Genomic DNA, 24715 nt, shown 5'->3' on the forward strand with positions numbered 1-24715 from the left:
CTTCTAAATAAAGAATTCAAACAAAATGCTGTTGAAGTCTCTCTGCTTCTATTCAGGTATAACCAAATTAGGTCAGCAAACACTAAAAACTATATTTAAAATCAATTAAAACATCCGTCAATATCTCTTCTTCTCCTAGACAAAGTAATTAGTCTTTCATTGTGCTCCAACACTTTCTTTCTTTCCACTTTAGTAAGTTTTCTTTATAAGACTAACTGGTGCCTCAGTGGCTTGCCAGATTAAGGAGGAAAGGAGGAATCTCAAACCACAAATAACCATTTCAGTCGAGTAGTTCAAATATGACTGAGGCATGAGCTTCAGCATTGTTCAATCTAAAGCTATTTCTTGTTTTGTGTGTATTTTTGGGGGTTGGTTTTGAGGAGATAGAGGTTAACAAATTACTTTAATGTACTTTTTGAATGGGTAATACATGTACACTATATGCCATTTAAAAAGTACAAAAGGCTATACATAACAAGTAAGTCTACAGCTATATAAATTGGGTATTGATGCGATAATGCTGTATAACACACAACCCCAGAACTTAGTGACTTACATTAACAAGCACTGATTTCTCTCACTTACAAGCCTACAAATTGGCAGGGGCACCTCTACTTCAGACTGTGGGCTGTGTGGCCTTGGTTCTAGGCTTTGAATCAAGTTTGGAGATAATCCACACATGTCATTCAGAGTCATAGGCTGAAGAGACAGTGGCTACCTGGGTCATGTTATTCTCATGGCAATCACAGAAGCATATGACTAAGCCAGAACTGCCCATGCTTGTATCATATCTGCTATATTCTATTGCCAAAGCAAGTCATGTTTCCAATACCTAGTCACTAGGGCAGGAAATTATACTCTATCTTAAAGGGGAGAGGGCATGGGAGTGAATATTTGCTGAACAATAAACCAATCCCTTTTATTCCCCAGGCACAGAGTTCCCCTCTGGATACAAGACTTGTTATTCACTACTTGTGTATTCATCCAGAGAAATTCTATGCAAATATAAGTATACTCACAAATAAATACTTTAATGCTATGGCATCATTCTATACACACAGTTCTATACCTTGGCCCCTTCCCCCACTTAAAGATATATCTCAGGGAGTATTACATGTCAGTACATGAGGGTTGCCTCATTTCACTTAATACAACTTTATACTGTTACATAAGATGGATACACAATAATTTATTTAATAAATGCTCTATTGCTGGGCATTTAGTTGTTTCTGCTGTTTTATCATTTTAATCAATGCTGCAATGCCTATCATTGTATATGTTTTTGCAAATATCTACAGAATATATTCCTAGAAGGGATATTACTAGTTGCAAAGTCCTTGCATTTTGTTTTGATAGCTCTTTTTAAATTTTCTTGAATAAAAATTACACAATTTAACTTACTATGAGCAATGTAAAGGGGTGCCTGATTACCTACACCCTTGCCAACACAAATCAAACCATTTTATCTTTGCCAAGCTGATAAATTAGAAAAAGACCTCCTATAATTTGAACTTGTATTTCACTATGTCACTTCTTATGGGTGAAGGTTATACATTTTCATATGATAAAGGACCACGACTACTATACATGGCAGACCTCTCTGGTCTGTAGGGTCCTTTTCCATAACTTCTCCTACCCTACCCCACAGACTCTACTGTGTAGTTGGTTTAGATAACTATATTTGTATTATATGATATGATTTCCACAGGGTGGGCCCCAAACTCAAGATGTGGGTTCCTGAGCTAGAAACTTTTGAGGACACACAACTAAGAGTAAGCCTCTAGTCTGCATTTTGCCTCTAAATTAAATCATAAGACAACGGAGAACAGACATTTTGTCTCTGACAATTATTAAAATACTCAGTACAATGTTCTACAGAGCTGAAAAATAATAATTCTTGACTCTCTGAAGCAGCATTAGCTATCTCAGCTGATAAAGACAACAACCAAGCAACTCCTTTTGACTAAAAGTCCAGAGCAACCTACAAATGCTACGAACAACAAATGACAACCCCAGTAATCAGTCCTATCCAAGGGGTTCACATGGTCAGAGTCATAACACCAAGGACAATGAGAGAAGCACAGCAGGGTTCAGCTTCCAAAAAACTTTGTGTTCCTGAGAGAAAGATTCTTCACAAATAAAAGTACTAAAATTAACTATGTACTGACTAGGCATATTTAGTTAATTGCACTGTGACCCTCCCAGGTAATATTTTTTCTTCAAGAAAATTTTATAGACACATTAACATTTTTATTCATAACGATTTGAAATTACCCATTGAAACACTAAATAAGAGCTGAGATGATGAACTTAAAAGACTCTGCTATAACTGAAGTCATAGTAGAAGCTACTGTAGTGGATAAAAAAAAGTTAGACTATAACTCATTACGTTTAACCTTTCATGCAACAATTGTAAAATTTACTATGACTCACTAGTGGCTGATTAAGAGGTTCGGATGTCAGTGCCAGATAAGAAGTGTCTAATCTCTCCCAATATTAGAGCTACAGTATTCTAACCACTTTACAAATGGTTTCTGCAATTCACTGGGCACTCATTATTGAATGTACCAAAACCTTGCTAGAATATTCTCTTTAGGGGTAGCGTCACGCCTCTTTGCAGAGGAACAGTCTTTAAAATGGGAGTCTTTGGTGACCATGGCAATTCAACCAGACTGTCTGGTTGAAAGACCTGCTTGTACTAAATAAGAGCCAAGAAAGACCTGCTTGTACTAAACTATTTTGTGTGAAAAATAACAGTATTATGTGATTTCAATGTGCTCATGGTGTTCCTCTTTCATTCTTATTCCAGGTAGGTTCCATCCAAATTGTTAAATCTCTAGCAGACCTCCCTGAGAGACTTAGGGGCCTTGCTTCTGAAATTCAAGGCCGCTGCCTCTAAGTGTCACTGCTTTCCTCAAATAGTAAAGACTTAGCAGACCCAATAGGACCTCCGAGGCTTTTACTTTTTCTTTTTTCTAAGTAATTAAATCTTAAAATAAAATTCCATATGCAGGAATATTTTTGATAGATATACCAATTTAAAGAGTGTGAATCACTAGTAAATGCTAGAGTATCTTTCAGTATGCTGTCTCTATTGTAAGTGGATACTTGTTTTAACTTAGAATTAGGCCAATCTTCCCCTTATACCTGCAATTCATTAGAGACTTTTCTTGCTCCAACTCTCACATCATCTGCTGGCCCAGATGCTTGAGAGGAAAGCATCAGAACCTGGACCCAGCAAGGTGTCAAATGTCCAATTAAATTAGCAACAATTTTTATGCTGTCTCTCCTTGAGATAGTTCATGTTTAAGAGAACATACACTGTTGCATCCAAATGAAACTGACCCAAATCCTAAGGCAAGAAAATGTATTTATCCCAAACTTCCTCTCTTACTCTCACCAAAATTCTAATTTCAATCACTAATTTGTTCAGTCAAGAGAATAGGGACATAAAAATGTAATATGTCACTCAACATCTTCCACCAATTCATGTGCTAAATGAAGTTCCTTGAGTTATCCATCTCTATATGGTTTTATCGTTTGCTCCTGCAAGCATCCCTTTCCAAGGGCCAAGTACTATATTTAATCTATGGGTAGGAATTTTCTGACTGCTTTGTTTCTTTTGAAGTTATCAGAGATATCTGGCTCCTCTTTACCTCAACCGACATTGTGCTTTCAGAAAGTGACCTTTTCCATTCAGCTCTTTTAAACAGCATCTCCCTTTAATTCACTCTAACATAGAAAACACAGTCTTTAAAATGTAGGCTTAAGTCACTTCTCACAGTAATGAATTGAATGGGTTTGCTGCTATTGATATAGAAATTGATATTAATTTCTGATCCTAATTGATTTCACAAATTAATTAGCAAAGTAAATAAGATACTGGAAGGAAATCAATAGTTCTTATTTTATGATATTTACATATTACTCATGTAATACATATGAATTATATATTATACCCATATTTACAAACATAGGTGCTTTTGGTATGATCTTGCTTAGTATTATCGATTCACAGATATATCCTAACTCAGGCAACAACCACACTCTTAATTATCCTGGCACAGTGACTTCCCTGGTGGTCCAGTGGTTAAGACTCCATGCTCCCAATGCAGGGGGCCCAGGTTCAATCCCTGGTCAGGGAACTAGATCCCTTATGCCACAACTAAAGATTCCGCATGCCTCAAAGAAGTTCTCACATGCTGCAACTAAGACCCGGCGCAGCCAAATTAAAAAAATAATAATTATCCTGGCACAGCCATTTTAGGAAACTATAAATAATACCTTAAAATAACTATAAATATAACTATTATAATAATTATAATAACTATAAACAGAGTAGCTTTGACTTCAATTCTGAAGGTAATACCAGGTAGTAGATATTTATATAACTTATGAAGAATGTAGGCCAAGCAGAAAGTATGAAACAAAAATGTGGTTTTCTTATAGGCAGTGTTATAAGCCTAAATACATATAAAGATTTTAAAATATAATCATTAATCTTTACAAGAACCTTACGATATAAATAGTATTTGTATTTTACAGATAATGAAAATTAAGCTTAGTGAGGTAAGTGACTTTCCCAGTGTCACATAAACACTAAGTGGCTGGGCTAGATTGTGCAGTAATGACCCTCCCCCAAAGCATTTCTCCTTATACCAGGGATGCCCAGTTCATCTATTTTTCCTTTTGTTGCTTGTGCTCTTGATGTTGTATCTAAGGAGTCACTGCCTAATCCAAGGACACAAAGATTTAGTCCTATCTTTCCTTCCAAAAGTTTTATAGTTTTAGCTCTTACATTTAGGTCTTTGATCCATTTGGAGTTAATTTTTGTATATGGTGTGAATTCAGGGTTCAACTTCATTCTTATGTATGTGGATATCCTCTATCAGTTACTTTTGGATGCACAACCAACCAAAACTTAGTGTTGTAAAACAATAAGCATTTACTGTTTCTCACAAGTCTATGGACCTGCTGGGCAGTTCTGGTCCAGGCTGGCTCACCTGATCTCTGCAATCAGCTAGAGGCTCTGTTGAAACTGAAACTGGATGGTCTTCACTCATATGTCTGTGGGTTGTCAGGCTAGTTCAGGTAGCGAGGCTCAGCTGGGATGGCTCACTTCTGCAACATGTTTCTCCACATGGTTTCCATCTTCCAAGAGACTAGCCTGTTTCTTCATGTGGTTGACTTGGGGTTGCAAAGAGCAGAAGGAGAAGACAAGCTCCAATGAACAAGCACCTTTCAAACCTCTGCTGTGCCCTGTTTGCTTATATGCCATAGAAAGCTGCAAGACACATGCCCAAGCCTCAGAGCCAGTGTTTATATGAACATCGCTGCTACAACCCTGGGTACCACACAGTCATACACCAAATTCTGGTGTTACCAGTGCTTATCTCCACAACTACCACTGTTATTCTTTAGCACCAGATACAAAATAATGTTTAGGAAAGCAGTTCCTCATATCAGTACCACCTGCTAGTGTCTTGTTCTCAGCTACATGTCTAGCACCTACTACTGAGTGCCACAGTGTAGACACTAAATGAATGTCTATTGAGTGAATGAAAGTACAGGAAAATTGAGGGAACAAAATTGGAGTCCAGTTTTCATATACTGAGTGGCATAGTTTAAGCCTATGCCATGTATTTATACCAAGTGCACATTGTTCCTATTTACTTCATGAGTTAAAGTTTTAAAATAGATGCTGGATAATCCAGTCTATCACACATATTTTTGTAGCCTTCCCTTTTACGTTGGCAATATTTTCTCTAATTTTATTATAATCACCTTTAGTGATAAGTTTTTCATCATTTACCTTGTGGCTACATCCTACCGTATAATAAAAAGTGATTTAGGAAACAATTTTGCCACACCATACAGTGAGGCTTCTTTTCTCTGTTACAGTCACTTTAAAGGTTCAGCTAACACTCTGGTGGCATTAAGCATCAATGTAAGGAAGGGAAATGTTAAGATCCTCGTTTCAGATTTTTTAAAATGAGCACTCTGGCTAGGAGAATTGGAGAATTAGAAAATTTGAAGGCACTTAAAACATTTGGTCCAATTTTCTGATTTCACCTCGTACTCTATTCTACCCAGACCAAAAGGGGATGAGCCGAAGAAAAAAACAAGGTGGAACATGACCCTGTGTAGATAATCGCCTCTTTATCCCTGTTACTCTGAGATATGACAGTACATTGGATATTCAGGCAATTTACACTTGAAGGGTATACTGAGGGTCAACCACAGTACGGTACAATGGCACATCCCTATAAATAAAAGGAAATAATTCGGGAAGGGCAAACTTCCCAGAATGCTGCAGCTATCAGTGATAGGGTGGCTCAGCTGGACATTATCTAACATTATAAAGGAAAGTAGTCCAAAGCTAAGGTGAAGTCTTTGAACCTGATCATTCACAATTATAGCCAGCACCGATTTTTTGTAGAACTATGCAGTGTTCAAAGCATTTTCATGTGCATCATCCCAAACTTGGATTATAATAGCCACCTAATATGACATTGCTTTCTGGAGATTTTCCTTTCATGTGCTATAACCTTGTTTCTTGATGTTCTTCACAGACAGTTCAGTCCTTTTCACCCAATAGATATCTGGGTATCAAGGATTCTCAACAATATTTGGTATGATGCTTTCAGAATCTTTTGGAAGCAAATGCCTCGGGCTAGTCATCATTTCTCAGCTACCTTAGATCCATCCTAACACATAACTTAGAAAGGCATTCTGTTATAGTTCTCAAATTATTGTCGTTTAATACCTTACGTGTATCAGCACTACCTGTGCCTTACCCACACCAACAGCACCCACAGATCAAAAATTTGAATGATAAAGAAATTACTTCTAAGGTTCTGTTCTACACATTCAAAAGAATGTTTCTTATATTTGTAGGGTACTTTACAACTTAAAAGTGGTTTCACATATATTACCTCATTGGGCATATCTTCTCTGAGAAACATACAGCTGGAAATATATTATGAATTGCATCACTTTCCCAGCCCTCTCAGGGTCTCCCAGTGTAGCTTCCTAAAACTATTGAGGATCTCATTTATATTATTTAGGTTATATTATATAAGGTACTATGCTATATCATTAAGAAGATGATTTGATCTTTAAGTATGTGATTATTCTGTTATAAAATGTGGTATTCCCAATAGCTACTTGAAATATACCAGTAATTTTAAAAGTGTGGATCCTGGAACAGCTGTATCAATACCTTAAGAATAACTATTTATGTTATGGTTGCAAATGCAGATTCCTGAACCTATCCCCAAACCTAATAAATCAGAATCTCTGGAAGTGAGGTCATGGAATCTAAACTTTTAGACACCTGAGAGTTGCTATACACCAGCCAAATCTGAGAATTATTGCCTAACAATGAGCTTGATTTTCTTAGCGTTCTCACTGCAACTTAGAAGAAAGTTCTGTGCCTTTAGAAACTGCAAGAACTCTTTAAGGCAATTAGCATACTATTTAGCAAGTAATTCAAATTTAAGGAAAAAGAACAATGGGATTTAAATTATCATCAAAACATACTTCTCTGTAGTGCCCTGTACTTGGTGCTGTAAAAACTGTAGAAATTGATACAATTTTATAATAAATATTCAATCTGCAATGATGAGCTCTGTCAATCCTAGAAAAGATAAATGTAGAGTTTAATTAGAAAATAGATGTCTCTCTGAATGTAAGGTAAAAGCTGGATAAAATGCATTTCTGTCTGCTTCATAAGGTACTATTCAAAAAATGTCATTGTTATAATTTGAAAAGTATTATTCAGAAAGAAGACAGATTTCAGTTCAGTAGCTTTGACTATAAGAATACCAAGAAATAAAAGCCAAATGGATGAAAGCTAAGTCATGGATGAGTGAGTTTAAAAATTATTACATATCTTTAAAGTTAGCTAAAAAATTATAGCCAAATCCCTATTTGCCTCTCAACAGAATGATAGGCCAGGAGATCTTCACAATATGAGATATTTCTCACGATGTAAATTGAAGTAAGGAAATTTCTTATTCCATGGTACTTGGCTTGTGTTGCTTCTTTATGAATTATGTTCTGATATCTTTAGCTTACTGAGAATGTCAAAATAATATTGAGTTAGATGTATTGTCATGCCTTTCATGAGTTTAAAACAGCCCATTCTCTAGAATGGTAATCAGCTGACATCAATCTGACTCTGAAGGGAAAGCATTTTGTCCCAGGGAGTTCCAGGAACAGTATTGCAAAAATTACCTGTAAATCTAGCATGCAAGGTTAAGTCAAACCACGACAGCTGGAGGTGGTAAGAAGCAGATATTTGGACCAAGTTTGGGGAAGGCTGGACCAGACAACTGCAGAAGTTTAGATTTCTTAATTCACTGTACGTACATAAATAGCAGTTAGTTCTTTGCCACAATAACACTTCATAACAAACACCACAAAATCTCAGTAGCCTTCAACAGTAAGAGTTCATTATTCACATGTCTGGAGTTACCTGCTGACCTTGTCTGAGGATCAATTGGCTATCAGTTGATCTAAACTCTTCCCAATTCGGATGACTGGAGGAACTAGGTATAGTCTACATGTCTCTCAACATCCAGAAGGTTAATCCAGGCATATTCTTATGGCAATGGCTAAGGTACAAAAGAGAGCAAATGGAAATATGCAAAGGCTCTAGAGACTTAACCTCAGGACTGGTACACAATCACTTTCACCATATACTATGGGCTGAAGCAAGGCAGAAAATCAGTACAGATTCAAGGGGTGGGAAAATAGACTATGCATCTTTAGTAAGAGGAACTGCAAGGTCTCATGGTAATGGGCATGAACATAAGGGGGGAATGAAAAATAGAAGTCAGCATTGCAATTTCCCATTGTATGTATTATTGAGTTCCTCATCTCTGTAGATATCATGCTGTGCAATGTGGGTAATAAGAAGCATAAGACCTAGCAGTGATTTCTAAACATGGAGGGCTTGTTAAAATATAAATTGCTGGACCCGCCCCCAGGAAGTTGGTTGAGAGGGGACCTGAGAATGTGCATTTCTAGCAGTACTGATGCTGCTCGTCCAGGGACCATACTTTGAGAGCTATTGTTCTATGGATTTGGAATTAATAGGAACTTTTAGGAATACTAAGACAACTGAGGGGCATTGATATTTATAGGAAATGCAATTTGAAGTGAAATAGGAGAATTTGGGTGAGATCATTCCCAAGACATTCAAATAGCTCATTCAGAATAGAAGGTTAATCAGGGGCCTTTGCTGCCATCTTAACATTCTCTGATTTAACTACCCCAGGTAGCCAAGTGAACAGCATGGAGCTGGGAATGACTGCTCCTCTAATGCCTGATGAAAGTCACACACAAAACTGTACATTGGCAAACAAATTTTGCAAGCATCACTTTCTTGGAAAAATTAAATAAGATAAAGGTTTGAGACACTACTCACACTTCAAGTAAATCAGTAAAAGCACCCAACTTTTTCTAAGATCAAATTAGCCGCAGGTTGCGGGACAGAAATAAGCATTGAGAAGTGAGATTCTGTGTGAGCTTTCCCTGTTTAAGCCCTGATATCTGCTGGGACATGATAATAATAAGTTAAGGGGTTATTTCTGAGGGAAGAGAAACCACAATGAAGCAATGAATAAATGAGACCTTAATTTGGGGGAGAGCAGGCAAATACTGTTAAACTACTTTCAGGGCATCAGTGAACTACAATCAGGAAAGATAATGTGATAAAATGTGAAGCTTTTTATATCGAGACCTATGTGAGACTTAGCTTAGCCTGACACCATGGTTAAGTACTGAGCAGAAAGAAAGAGCTCATAAGCTATTATTAGGCAAATAAAAAGCAGATTACATTTTACCAAAAAAAAAAAAAGAATGCTATTTCTAAAAGTGTGCAGGCAAATATCAAAGGTGAATCAGTATTTCCAGATCCCTATCTTTGGAGGGATATTTAACTAGTACTCATTGCAACAAAAAAATGAGAAGGTATAAAGAGCATTTGAACTCATTCAATATCAATTTTATTAGTGTCTCTAAATGCTCATTTCAAAATTGAAATTAATAGAGAAGGAACCAAAAAAGAGAGGCATGTTTTCAAGTATTAACCATTTTCTTTATTGATCCCCAGTCCTTCTATTTAATCTTAATGAAAAAAAATATTTATATAACTGAACTAAAGGGCAAAAACTTTTTTTTTGGAATAAACATACATCTGCTATGCTAATACAGATTTGAATGAAACATTTTGCAAATTTATTTAATAAATTATATTATGTGAGCATGAATTTAATAATATAATGATCATTAAGTGGTATTTATGTTATCATAAATATCTGTTTACATTCTTTAGTTCAAACATGAACTAAAATCTTGGAAAATAGTGGTTTTGCCACTGAGAGAGATGTCTCTCTCTTTATCATTATTAATTACCTAGACCACACAGACACACTGAGAATTGAATTCCAATTTGACTGAAATAAGAAGGATATTATAATTTCACACGGAGGTTATTTTTATCTTTTGATCTATTTAAGTGTTTTCCCTATGAAGTTCCCCACCTCCACCTCCATCCACTACCACATACAGTGAAAATGTTCCCTAAAACCCAGGAGAATTAATAGATTATTTTCTTCATAGTGGTTATCACACAGTCATAGCTCCTCATTTATTTTTTTGTGTTAACTAAAAAGAAAAGCTGCATGAGAGCATCTCTAAAGATAGCAAGAGGCTTTTTAGTTATCTGTGAAAACTTGCTTTAAATATAAGGGGAAGGAAATCATTGGAAGTTAGGGAAAGAAAATGTGCAGAGAAAAAGACCTATCAATTGAGAAATAGACACACACACACACACACACACACACACACACACATCATGTCCTTCTCATCTACCAGATTAGGAAGATGAATTTAACTTGGGCTGGGCATGGGGGTTAGAGGCAGAAATGCTAATAAAGGAAACAAAATTCAGGCAAGTTTCTTAAGTATCTTTTCCCCATGATTTAACAATATGAGTTTTCAGATAAATACAGAATCTTACTAAAGTGTAAAGATAATGCTGCTTTTTATTAGACTTTTCATAAAACTCACTTTCTTTCCTAAATTCTTTTGACCTCAGCAACAAGAATTTCAAGAAGTGGTGGGATTAAGCCCTAGGGTTAAGTTGCTGATGTCTAGACAACTTGGAATTGGATTCAAATAGAAATTGGAGCCCTTGCATGGATGAAAAATTTATCAAACTGGTTCCATTTTTAAAAAGACTATTAGAGTCATATAACTAAATGCACTTTTGCTTCCAAAGAAGATAAATTACCTATTTGTAGCATATAAATTCCGGAGTGCAGTGCCTTGATTTAATGCATCCAGCATACCAGTGAGCCAGATTTCACCAAAATCCAACAGAAATCTAAGTGAAGTGAGAAGAATGTTTCTCCTGAGTATTCAGTCCAGAATCTATTTAAATCTAGCCCAAAATGTGCCACACTTCTCCGGGTGGATTAATTTGATTCTATCAGAAAGAAGCTGACCCCAAATTCTCCCCTAGATATTCGGCTGTACTGCAGACTTATACTATCATTGAAAACACCTAGGACTCTATTCCCAATTTGTCAATGGTCATTAAGCGTTGTCATTAGCATTGTTGACTCCCTCTTGTGGCCACTTAGACAAGTGTAGACCCTCTTGAGCCCACCATGGATGCAGCTATGTTCTAGGGGTTCCAGGCTGAACATCTGACCTCAAGGAGATGTTGATAACAGAGGCCAGTTCAGCCTGGGACCACTCAGAGTACATATTTTCATCTGACACTAATTCCAGATTCAAACTTCATTTTCCACTACCTTTACGTAACAGAAAAGTAGAATAGTGAACTTTTTGCAGGAATGCTTTGAAGCTTATAAGCAGGGCAGATCAATTAAATCTCTGAAGAAACATAGAGTGATTGACAACAGCCTTTCCCCAGTAATAATAATGGTGAAGGTTTATTGCAGGTTTACTATGCCCCTGGTGTTGTAAACTTTACTTGCATATTTCAATTCTCACAAAAACTCCACGACATAGGCTCTGTTACTATCTTCATTTCACAAAAGTTACTGATGATTACAGAAAATAAGTAAATTTCCTAGTCATCCCTAATAAGTAAATAAATCCAAGAACATGGGTGCTTTTCTTTTCCAAAAATGTGTCATATTTTCCTTAAAGCTGTCAATGAAAGAGATGGGGAGAGAGGATAAAAAGGAGGGGGGAAGGAAAAGAAGAAGGGAGAGATGGAGAGAGAGAGAAAAAAATGGATTTGGCTAAAGGTTGAGTTGCTTTGCCCTCTGTCTCTTCTCTAAGACAATACTTGAGGAGAATCCTGATGCCAGATATTGAAAGCAAAAAAAAAAAAAAAAAAAAAACTGAGAGCAAGAGTCTTTTCTTGGTCACTAGTGTGCCCCCCAAAGCCCATCTTCTCTGGGTCTTGCAATTATTCTACTGGAAAAAAGTGATACGAAGTATTTTAGAACTCTAGAGACCATCCTTTTTAACATTCTACCACGTGAGGGGAGAAAACTGGTTTAAATATATCATCTAAATATATTCCAAGTATGGTATGTTTGTCAAGCATTTAGATATTTTTCTCTATATACATTATATGTATTATGCAATGGACCCTCATCCTTGCATTACTGAAGAATTTTATTATAACTAAACTGGAACTAGAACATATATAGTATTTTTATCACTTGAATCAACTCCAAATTAGTAGCGCTAGATTTATTTGCACCTGATAGGAATGATAGGAATGAATTTGACCAAATGAACCGTTTTCAACAAGACTGTTTGGTAGGGGAAGAAATGTTATGCTGTTCAGTTTCTGAAATATTTACCTTCTTTTTTCTTACAACTTCATGGTCAGCTTAATGTTTTTCATGAGAAACATTAAACTTTCTAATGCCTCAGGGAAGTTAAAAACACCAGAGCATCCCCACAAACAATCCACACAGCATATGCAATTGGATTGGCTCATGTAAAATATTTTGCCTCTTCAATGAGAATGGAGACAAAAAGGCACCCAATAATCTTTTCTTGTATAAGCCCCCTTACAGGTAAAATCTACATACTAAGAACATTCCACTGCTCCCCAAAACTTGTCAAGTTGAGCAATTTGCCCCATTGCAGTAGAATAAGGTCTTGGGAATACTGTACTCTATGGTAATTTTTTTTTCTTAGTCTGAACTTCTTCATGATGTACAGATATCACTTTTTTTCTTTAATGTGTGCAGACTAACAGGTCTCATCCATCTAGGATTAGTAATTCCCAGAGTACTAATCTAGGATTCTACTGCTCCCTCTTATAGTCTCAACTCTAGTACTGTGTTTATGACTTGTCTATGACCTCAGTCGCCTCATCCATAAAATGAGACAATCAGAGTTCCTCTGTTTGTCTTTAAGAGCTATTGTGAGAATGACAAAGCACTGGATGGAGGAAAGGAAGTGTTCATATCATAATTTCCTATGACTCCATTCCCCTTTGTTCCTAAGTCACTTATCCAGCCAGCCACCCACACCCCATACCCTCTCATAGTATTTCCTCCCCTACTGGCTTCAGTCTTGCCCTTTCTCTTTTTACTTCCCTTTCTCTTTATTATTTTCCTATTCTTTCTCTGTTTGATTTTCTTTCCTCTTTGGTCCTAAAATTGCTTGTCTTCCTCTCCTTGGGGTCATCAGAACAAGCAGCCATAGGGCCTCTATGGTCAGTTAGGTCTTCTGGACAATCACATGCTATCAATATTCACTTTCATTATACCCACTCATCCCCCACCCCTCAACCACAGAATTGACCTGATGGGACATTCAAGAATTATGAGTTTATTAGGTATTTTAAGAAAAAAGAATTCAACTGAAGCCCAAATTGTACCTAGGGCACACTGTAATGTATGTCAGTGACAGGAGGAAGACATTTTCCTCTGCCCTTCTAGGTTCTTCAGGCTGGCCTAAGAATTAAATTGACATGATACAGATTAACTGGAGAAAATCACACAAAAGTTTAATAATATGTATACATGGGAGAGACCTGAAACCAAGCAGGACCCTGTGGGGCTCCTGGGCACGGAAGCCTTTCTGTCCCACATTTCTTGACTCCAGCCTCCATGACCTTCCCTGAGTTCCTAAGGGCAGATTCGAAGAGTTGCTAATCAGGGAAGGGAGGAGGAGCAGAGACAAGGGAGGGGCAGCCAAAAAACAATAGTGCAGCCTTGGGGCAGGGTCGTGGTTCCACCTCAAGGGATACACAGAACAGTGTCTTTAAGCTCTTTAAGATGTCAGCATTCTTCATACCAGAGAAAGACAACCTGAGGCTAAATTAAAGGAATCAGAGAAGCTCACCAAGATTACCTGAGATTAGATTAGAGGTGCAGCCTCTGTACACAACCTAGTCTTGTCAGCAACTCCATCCTTGAACCATTGCTATAAAACTCCCCATCAAATCCTCCCGAGTTGGGACACATAGTTTTTCAGGGCAGGAGCCTGCTGTGTCCCCATTTGCCTGGCAAAGCAGTAAAGCTATTCTTTTGTACTTCACCCAAAACTCTGTCTCTGAGATTCGATTTGGCCCCTGTGCACAGAGGCCGAGTTTTCGTCATCAGACCCAGGAGCACTGAGTGACTCACCAAAATGGCTGAAGCCCTCACCTTAAATACCATCTTCAGCTAAAGACAGAAGATGTTGGGAATAGTGGTTTGGGACTTGAAAGAGGAGGAAGGAAATTGACGTGGAGATGGAAAAGCAAATGTTTGGTAAACAAGTATTTGCTGGGCCCTGCAGAGACAATGGGACACAGAGTGGACTCTGATCTCCAGGCCCTGCTAGGTTTCCTGCACCTCAGCTAGCCCATATTCTTTTCAAATATCTATGATGATAACTCTTTTCTGGAACAGGTCCTCTAACTAAATTCATTAGGCGGTTTAGGGGGAAGGTCAAAGCTTCCTCCTGAGTCTTTTGGACATTGATTGTTTTTAGCTGCAAAAAATCCGCATGCCAAAGAGACATTTTGTGGTGGCAAGTTTTGCTTCCCCACATCAGTTATCTTTTTTTAAAGTATTCTCTGGGTGATTATTAAGAATGTACTATAACATTAAAATGTCATTATATTTTATTATATGGATTAGTAGTGTGAAATAAATTCATATTTTATAGCAAGACATGAAAAATTTAAAAATAAAAAAATATGTTCTCTGCCCTTTGGCCTCCTCTCTCCCGGCACTGTGCATTGTGTATCTGCATTATGCATTGACCAATCCTCCCCCATCTCAACCGGAAAGAGCAACATTCTCCAAGCATCAATAAGATAACTCCTTAAAGATAACATTCCTTCTTAATCTTGTAATGGGCCATGATGACCCACAATCCACTACTCACTAGATTGTGTAACCTGTCAATAACACATCATTTAATGTTCAGCCCTCTGTCTCAAAACTGATATAACTGTGCGTTGACCCCCAACCAGTGGAACAGTTCTCAGAGCTTTCTGAGCGGTTGTTTCCGGGTTATAATCCTCAATTTGGCTCGAATAAAATTTCCATTTCTTGATTTCCATTTCTGATTCATTTTTTCATAGACAGTACTATATTTTAAGATTTTTAAAACATTTCTTTAAAAAATTAAACCTCCAGTGTGTGTGAAGCTGAAGACTTTACTTAAACTTTTGTTTAAGTTGTGCCCAATTTAACAGCCTATTTCGATGAATACCTGGAGTAAAACAGCCCATGGGGGGTAGGGGATGTGGAATGTTTTGTGCTCTATTAATAGAATTCATGGAAAAGAGATTTTTTTGCTGCTACCAATTCTCTCATAAATGGAAACTTAATATATTTTAATTGAACACACTGGTATAACTTATATATCTCTATTAAAACATTCATATTGCGAAAGTTTTGTCAGTATTTCCAATTTCATATATTGAATCATCAAGTACCAATTCCTTGCGGTAGCGGGGGGGGGGGGGGCAATTGTCCAAGCAAATGTAGAAGGCAGCTGGAGATTGTGTTTTACCAGCAAAGCCTTCATAAAAAACTAGCTAGCACCCAATTTTGTGACTTGAACAGTTAAAAATAACCTAGGTACAAAGAATGTACAAATTTTAAGATGTATTTATTTTAAAAAGTGAAGTAAAGTGCCTCTAGCAAGTTACACACAAGCAGCAAAGAAGAGTCAGTGAGTTAAAAATGATTGGCTGGTAGTGAGGTGGATGGACCTAGAGTCTGTCATACAGAGGGAAGTAAGTCAGAAAGAGAAAAACAAATACCATATGCTAACACATATATATAGAATCTAAAAAGAAAAAATGGTCATGAAGAACCTAGGGGCAGGACAGAAATAAAGATGCAGACCTACTAGAGAATGGACTTGAGGACACGAGGAGGGGGAAGGGTAAGCTGGGACCAAGTGAGAGAGTGGCATAGACGTATATACATTACCAAATGTAAAATAGCTAGTGGGAAGCAGCCGCATAGCACAGGGAGATCAGCTCCGTGCTTTGTGACCACCTAGAGGGGTGGGATAGGGAGGGTGGGAGGGAGACGCAAGAGGGAGGGGATATGGGGATATATGTATAGCTGATTCACTTTGTTATAAAGCAGAAACTAACACACCATTGTAAAGCAATTATACTCCAATAAAGATGTTAAAAAAAAAATGACTGGCTGATACAATCCCTTCCTTATATCTGGTCTAGTTCTATGTATTTCAAATATAACCTAAAATTGAAAGTAAGCACTGTTATATACATTATACATTATATATTATATTTAAGGAAACTTAGGATCTGCAGGCATGAGTATAAGGCTAAGGGTCACATGGTGGGGGGCATGGTGGTTCTGATTGTTGGAAAGGCATCTATAATAAACTAAAGCTTATCCCATACAAATTCACTCCTGTTTTCAGTTGTTAAAGAGTTTCACCACTCTCCTGTCATCTCAGGAAAGCAATATTGGTTAATATTGGTTTCCCTCAGCACCTCCCAGTACAAATAGGAGAAGGGCTCCTCTGGATGTTCTAGGCTCCATGCTAAAACGTTCCTGGACATTTAATGGTTTCTGGACCTTTAAAAAGGAGGATGCCCTCCTAGGACTGATCAAATACTTGACTAGCTGCTATAGGTGTGTAACCATGAGGAGGGGAACAAGAACTAGGGGTACAGTCTGCAAATGCCGGTTCTGCCTCCTACTAGTGAAGGTACATTTTATCTGGTGCCCCACCAATCTTTCCCTCAAAATATTTATACCCTCACTAATCCTTCCCCCTCTGGATCCCAGGCGTCTTCCTAAGGATGAAGTAACCTGGCTCTTTCATCTTTGCTCTTATCCATGATGCTAAAATAAATTTAAGCCCTTATTTATTTGGGTCCTTGGCTTTTGTTGTCTGATGCCAAGCTTCTGGATGTAAAACAAAGCAAAACAAAACAACAAAATCCTCATGCTTCTCTTTTAAAAAACTCAGGTTTTAAAAATCAAGAGTCCATGCCTTGGTATCAAGCTTACTGATATAAATCAGACAGAAAAAGACAAATACTGCATGATTTCATTAATATGAAATCTAAAAAACAAGCAAACAAACAAAACAAAACCTAGACTCACAGATACAGAAAATAATTAGTGGTTGGCAGAAGGAAGGGGGTAGGGGCGAAATGAGAGAAGGGAATCAGGAAGTACAGACTTCCTGTTATATAATAAGTCATGGAGCTATAAAGTAAAGCACGGGGAATATAGTCAATAATATTGTATTAACTTTGTATGGTGACAGATGATAATTAGACTTATTGTGGTGATCATTTTGCAATGTATACAGGTGTCAAATCAATTTGTTATACACTAAAACTAATATAATATTGTATGTCAACTATACCTCAAGTTAAAAAAAAGTCTGTGCCTTTAAAACCCCACATATATTAAAGAGTTTTAAAAACTTATCTAGGAACTCAATCGATTCTTTTGTTGTTTCTGAGATCTTTTGTATCCTACCTTCCCTGGAGCAAATAATTAAATGCCTCACTAAACTCAGTAGACTCAATGGGAGCAGAAAAATGTTGAAGAGTTAGGGGAAAGGTGGAGAAGAAAATTAACATTGGTTAGTGTCATCCAAATGTCATCCCCCCACACATAAATATCTATTCAAATGGCCCTCTAGGCTGAGCTGAATTAGTGATGAAGATCTGACTCAGTAATAGTCACCTAATAATTTACCAATAGCGAACAGTGACAAGGCACAAAGACTCCACTTAATATTAGTCCCCACTATACTTGGTGAATATTGGAGTTCATCCGAGTATCACTCCAAACTATAAACAGTTGATTGACAGTAACAAGGAAACAATAGCTGAATCACAAAAGTTTCAGAGAACTAGAGAAGGGAAAATAACATAGTATAGTCACTAGTGATTTGTCTTATCCAGAATTATCTTCCAATTATTTACCAGTATGTCTAAGCAGATGTTGCCACTACTTCCTCCTTTCTTGACCCAAAATGTTTATAATAATACTCCATTAACAAAGTTTACCTGAGTGAACCTCTACATCTTCCAACATGAAAGAGTTTAAATAATTCAGGCTGACTCTGAATCCATTATTCTAACACAGTACCTCAGTGAACCTAATGTTCACATTCCACATGACCTACCATAGGTAGATTGTTAACAATGGCTGATGATTTGTTCATGTCTCCCTGTATCCACCAGCTCAAAAGCCTAACATCCATTTTTAAAAGTTCAAAAATAATCAAAACTAAATAATATATATTTAAACTATTATGTTTAAAGTAAGAGTATAATAAATACCAAGTTCAGGATAGTGGATACCTGAGGGTAGGAGGGGAGTGATGGAAGCAGGGGAATGCAATAGAGAAGGAGTTTATGAATAATAAGCTAATTTTAAGGATCTCTTCTTGGATTGGATTGGGTAGTGGGTTCCTGGGTATTTATTCTGTAATAAACCAACCAACAAATGAAGGCCAAGCATGAATCAGTGATGATAATGCAACATAAACCAATAATTATGTTTAATTGATCTGTTCTACAGAGGCTCCACAAAATTAACTAATAAATGGATGGCAAAGTTATATAAATAAATGAAAATAAAAAAGGAATCAGGATACTATTCTTAATATATTAGTTTAAATGGAATTTACGTCATAAGTTTTAAAGGAGACAAAGAAAGCCATTTTATAAAAATAAATGGTAAAATTCACAATGAAGTTGTAATACTTATAAATACCTATACATCAGATAACAGCAAAAACACCCATAAGGCAAATACTACAAATCATAAAAGAAAAAAGAGACAGAATAACACTGGTGATGGGAGATAATAATTTACATTTCTTGGGCCATAAAAGATCAGAAAGATCAAAAAATCTCTAAGGAAACAGTATATGAAAATAGAATATTTTAAAAATATAGTATAAAGTGAACCAAATACTGTACTACTAAAGAACAGAATACAAGTTCTTTTCAAATACCCATTCTTGAAAATCTTAAAATATTCTTAAAAATCGATAGTATGTTAGTCACTGTAGAAAACAAACTTATGGTTACCAAGGGGAAAAGGGCGGGGGATAAATTGGGAGATTGGGATTGACATACGCACACTATTATATATAAAATATAACTAAAAAGAACCTACTGTATAGCACAGGGAACTCTATTTGGTGCTCTGTATTGACCTACATGGGAATGGAGTCTAGAAGAGAGCGGATATATGTATATGTATGGCTGATTCACTTTGCTGTACAGCAGAAATGGACACAACATTGTAAATCAACTATATTCCAAAGGAAAATTTATTAAAAAATAATGTTAGTCACAAAGAAAATGTCAACAAACTGCAAAATGTAGAAATAGAACAAATATAACATTCTCTGATGAGAATACATCTAGATGTTAACAGCAAAACCAAAAAAGAAAAAGCTCTTATCTACTAAAAGTTTTGAAATACTTTCATATACTAGTTGAGTCAAAGAGGAAATACTAAATAATATTGCAAAGTATCTAAAAGATAATCATTAAAAATTATGTATCAAGACTCATGGGATATAACTGGAAGGAATACAAATAAATAATTTAAATATTTGATGTATCTTGCTTAACATATGAGAAAGAAATCACAACAAACAAAAGAAGGGAATAGGAAGAATAAGAAAAAGAAAATAAGGACAAAAGCAGATGGTGGGGCTTCCCTGGTGGCGCAGTGGTTAAGAGTCACTTGCCAATGCAGGGGACACGGGTTCAAGCCCTGGTCCAGGAAGAGCCCATATGCCGCAGAGCAACTAAGCCTGTGTGCTACAACTACTGAGCCTGTGCTCTAGAGCCCACAAGCCACAACTACTGAGCCCGCATGCCACAACTACTGAAACCCATGAGCCTAGAGCCTGTGCTCCACAACAAGAGAAGCCACCTCAACGAGTAGTCTGTATAGTGCAACGAAGAGTAGCTCCCACTCGCCACAACTAGAGAAAGCCTGAGGGCACCAACAAAGACCCAATGCAGCAAAAAATAAATAAATAAATTTATTAAAAATAAAAGATGTTGAAGCATTAAAAATTCAAAACTCTCACTTTATTGGAAATTGAAGATGATTCAAGAAATGGGAAGATATCACATGCTCTTGGATTGAAAGAATTAATATTGTTAAAATGGCCACACTACTCAAAGAAATCTAGAAATTTAATTTGATTCCTATCAAATCACCCATGACGAAGAATGTATATATGTGTATATCTGAGTCACTTTAATATACAGCAGAGATTGGCACAATGTTGTAAATCAACTATACTTCAATAAAATAAATAAAATAAAAATCACCTATGACATTTTTCACAGAACTAGAACATATAATCCTAAAATTTATATGGAACCATAAAAGATCCAGAATTGTCAAAGCAATCCTGAGGAAAAAGAACAAAGCTGGAGGCATTACCCTCCCAGACTTCAGACAATACTACAAAGCTACAGTAATCAAAACAACATGGTACTGGCACAAAAAGAGACATATAGCTCAATGAAACAGAATAGAGAGCCCAGAAATAAACTCACACATCTACGGTCATTTAATCTTTGACAAAGGAAGCAAGAATATACAATGGAGAAAAGACAGTCTCTTCAGCAAGTGGTGTTGGGAAAGCTGGACAGCCACATGTAAATCAGTGAAGTTAGAACACTCCCTCAGACAATACACAAAAATAAACTCAAAATGGCTTAAAGACCTAAATATAATGCATGGCACCCTAAAACTCCTAGAAGAGAACATAGGCAAAACATTCTCTGACATAAATCATACCAATGTTTCCTTAGATCAGTCTCCCAAGGCAAAAGAAATAAAAGCAAAAATAAATAAATGGGACCTAATCAAACTTAAAAAGCTTTTGCACAGCAAAGGAAAAAAGGAAACCATAAACAAGACAAAAAGACAACCTATGGACTGGGCAAAAGTTTGCAAACTATGTGACTAACAAGGGGTTAATTACCAAAATATACAGACAACTTATACAACTGAATATCAAAAAACCAAACAATCTAATCAAAAAATGGGCAGAAGACCTAACTGGACATTTCTCCAAAGAAGACATACAGATGGCCAACAGGCACATGAAAAGATGCTCAACATCGCTAATTATTAGAGAAATGCAAACCAAAACTACAGTGAGGTATCACATCGTCAGAATGGCCATCATCAAAAAGTCAACAAACAATAAATGCTGGAGAGGGTGTGGAGAAAATGGAACCCTCCTACACGGTTGGTGGGAATGTAAATTGGTGGAGCCACTATGGAAAACAGTATGGAGGTTCCTTAAAAAACTAAAAATAGGGCTTCCGTGGTGGCACAGTGGTTAAGAATCCACCTGCCAATGCAGGGGACATGGGTTTGAGTCCTGGCCCAGGAAGATCCCACATGCCACGGAGCAACTAAGCCCATGCGCCACAACTACTGAGTCTGTGCTCTAGAGCCCGTGAGCCACAACTACTGAGCCCACGTGCCACAACTACTGAAGCCTGCCCACCTAGAGCCCATGCTCCGCAACAAGAGAAGCCACAGCAATGAGAAGCCCACGCACCTCAACAAAGAGTAGCCCCTACTCGCCGCAACTAGAGAAAGCCCACGCACAGCAACAAAGACCCAACTCAGCCAAAAATTAATTAATTAATTAATTTTTTAAAAAAACCTAAAAATAGAACTACCATATGATCCAGCAATCCCACCTCTGGGAATATATCCAGAAAAGATGAAAACTATAATTTGAAAAGAGACATGTGCCCTGATGTTCACAGCAGCACTATTTACAATAGCCAAGACATGGAAGCAACCTAAGTGTCCAACAACAGGTGAATGGATAAAGAAGATGTAATAAATACACACAATGGAATATTACTCAGCCATAAAAAATGAAATATTGCCCTTTGCAGCAAAATGGATGGACCTAGAGCATATCATACTAAGTGAATTGTCAGACAGAGAAAGACAAATATTATATGATATCACTCTATATGTGGAATCTAAAAAATAATACAAATGAATTTATTTACAAAACAGAAACAAACTCACAGACCTGGAAAACAAACTTGTTAACCAAAAAGGAAAGGCAGGGGGGACGGATAAAATAGGAGTATGAGATTAACATACACACACTACTATATATAAAATATACATACAACAAAGATTTACTGTATAGCACAGGGAACTATATTCAATATATTGTAACAACCTATAATGGAAAAGAATCTGAAAAAATATATATACATACAACTTAATCACTTTGCTGTATACTGAAACTAACATAAAAGTATAAATCAACTATACTTCGATTTTTTAAAACTCTCTCTTTATTAAGAATAATTAAATAGATAACCCTGAGTTAACCAAATCAAGAAAAGGGGGGAAAGCACAAATAAATAAAGAAACAAGCAAGGAAATTAAAAGAATCATAAGAGGCTATTTTGCTCAACTACACAAAAATAAATTCAAAATTTGGACTGAAATAGATAATTTGCTAGAGAAATGTAATTTACCAAACTAATGTAAAAGAAAGCATATGTAATTTCTGTAGAAGAATTGGGAAAATTTGTATCTAATGGCTATTTCAAGAAGCACTATTGAAGATAACTCCAAAAGGTGAGTCAATCTGGGCTCTCCAAGAAGCACATGTCAAGACAAGATCTGAAGTGCGTAAGATCTTTTGGAGAATTGCATGTGAAAGATCAAGTGTGACTGAGCAAGAGAAGTCTAGGAAAGACTTTCAGACCTCAGTGCAGATTTGACACCTCTGCAAGTGGAAGGAGGAGGGAGAATTGAGTAAGAGCCTCAGTGCAGTTGTGAGAGTTGTCTCAGCCAGCTCGATGGGAAATCCAGCAGCCGTGGCCTCTCAGAGGAATCCCACATCTGTCAGAAATGGCCAGTTTCAAGCATACCTCTCACCTCCTCAAAAACATTTTTCCAGAAATTATCTTCAATCTAGCCTACATCATCAGTTTTTCCTCTCTTTACCAGATCATTCTAATCAGCCTACAAACATGCTGTATTATCTCTCATCTCATAAAAATGTTTCCCTGATCCTCTTTCCCAGAGTAGCTACTACCCCATTTCTATGCTCTCTTTGGCGGCCAAACTTCTCCATATAAGTTGCCTGTGCTCACTGTACTTACCTCTCCTCCAAATTTCTCTTCAAACGAATTCATCTGATTTTATAACTCCACCACTCCAAGAAAAACTTATCTGTCAAGTTCACCAGAGACCTCTAATATCTCTAAAACCAGTGGTCAGTTCTCAGTCCTCATCTTAGCTGACCTATCTGCACAGGTGTTTTCTTTCCCTTCCTCTTCTTCTTCCTAGATATACATAAAGGCTGAGCTATCTTAAAGTAACACATTTAGAGATCAATAGTTACAGAATAGCAGCAATTTTGCATAGTTCAACTGTGTGTGTACATATATATGCTATATATACATACATGTATATATATTTGTGTGTAGTTGTATGTACATATATATGTTATATATACATATATGTATATATGTGTGTAATTGCAAAATAACAATATCAGTTTTAATCTTAACAATAAGTCTACTAAATGAAATTTAAGATGTCTTTGATATTCTTTTTGTCTTTGGAATATAGTCCACCAGAGTTATTCAGCCAAAATACTGTTTCCAAGTTACTTGAAATAAGTCCTCTCCCTGTGGTTATGCCTCCAAGTTGATGCATGGGTCATTTGTTTCAATTTCATATGTATTTTTTAAAACTTTTTAATTCAATTTTGTTTTTAAATTTACATGGTTCCTAAGTTAAAATTATAAAATGTCATATATTCAGAGAGGTCTAGTTTTCATTTCAGTCTCTTCATCCAGTCTATCTTTTCCCCTTTTATACTCATGTTAATTGTTTATAAAACAAAACTTTATTTTTGAAAATATAAGTAAATAAATATTCATATTTCATTCAATTTCTTATAAAATATTTATGTAGTAAACATTCTCTTCTGATCTTTCCTTCCATCTTCCTTTCCTTCCTTCCTTCTTTTCTTCCTTCCTTCTTTTCTTCCTTCCTTCCTTCCTTTTCTTCCTTCCTTCCTCCCTCTCTTTCTCTCTCTCATGCAACAAGTTTTATGAATAGTTAGCAGAAATGTATAGCAATCAGATTGTCTCATCACCTCTCTCCCCATATCTCCAAACTGCTACAGAGCAGCTGTATAGATGTATAGATGT

At 36.6% G+C, this 24715-nt stretch overlaps 1 non-coding gene across 1 annotated transcript; it reads left to right on the forward strand.

Moving 5' to 3' along the window:
• The first annotated feature begins 4072 nt into the window (after window positions 1–4072).
• On the forward strand, window positions 4073–4145 carry TRNAW-CCA (transfer RNA tryptophan (anticodon CCA)). The gene has a single exon. It is a non-coding gene; the product is annotated as a tRNA-Trp (tRNA).
• The last annotated feature ends 20570 nt before the right edge of the window (window positions 4146–24715 follow it).

The sequence above is a fragment of the Orcinus orca genome, chromosome X, assembly GCF_937001465.1.
Source record: "Orcinus orca chromosome X, mOrcOrc1.1, whole genome shotgun sequence".
NCBI lineage: Eukaryota > Metazoa > Chordata > Mammalia > Artiodactyla > Delphinidae > Orcinus > Orcinus orca.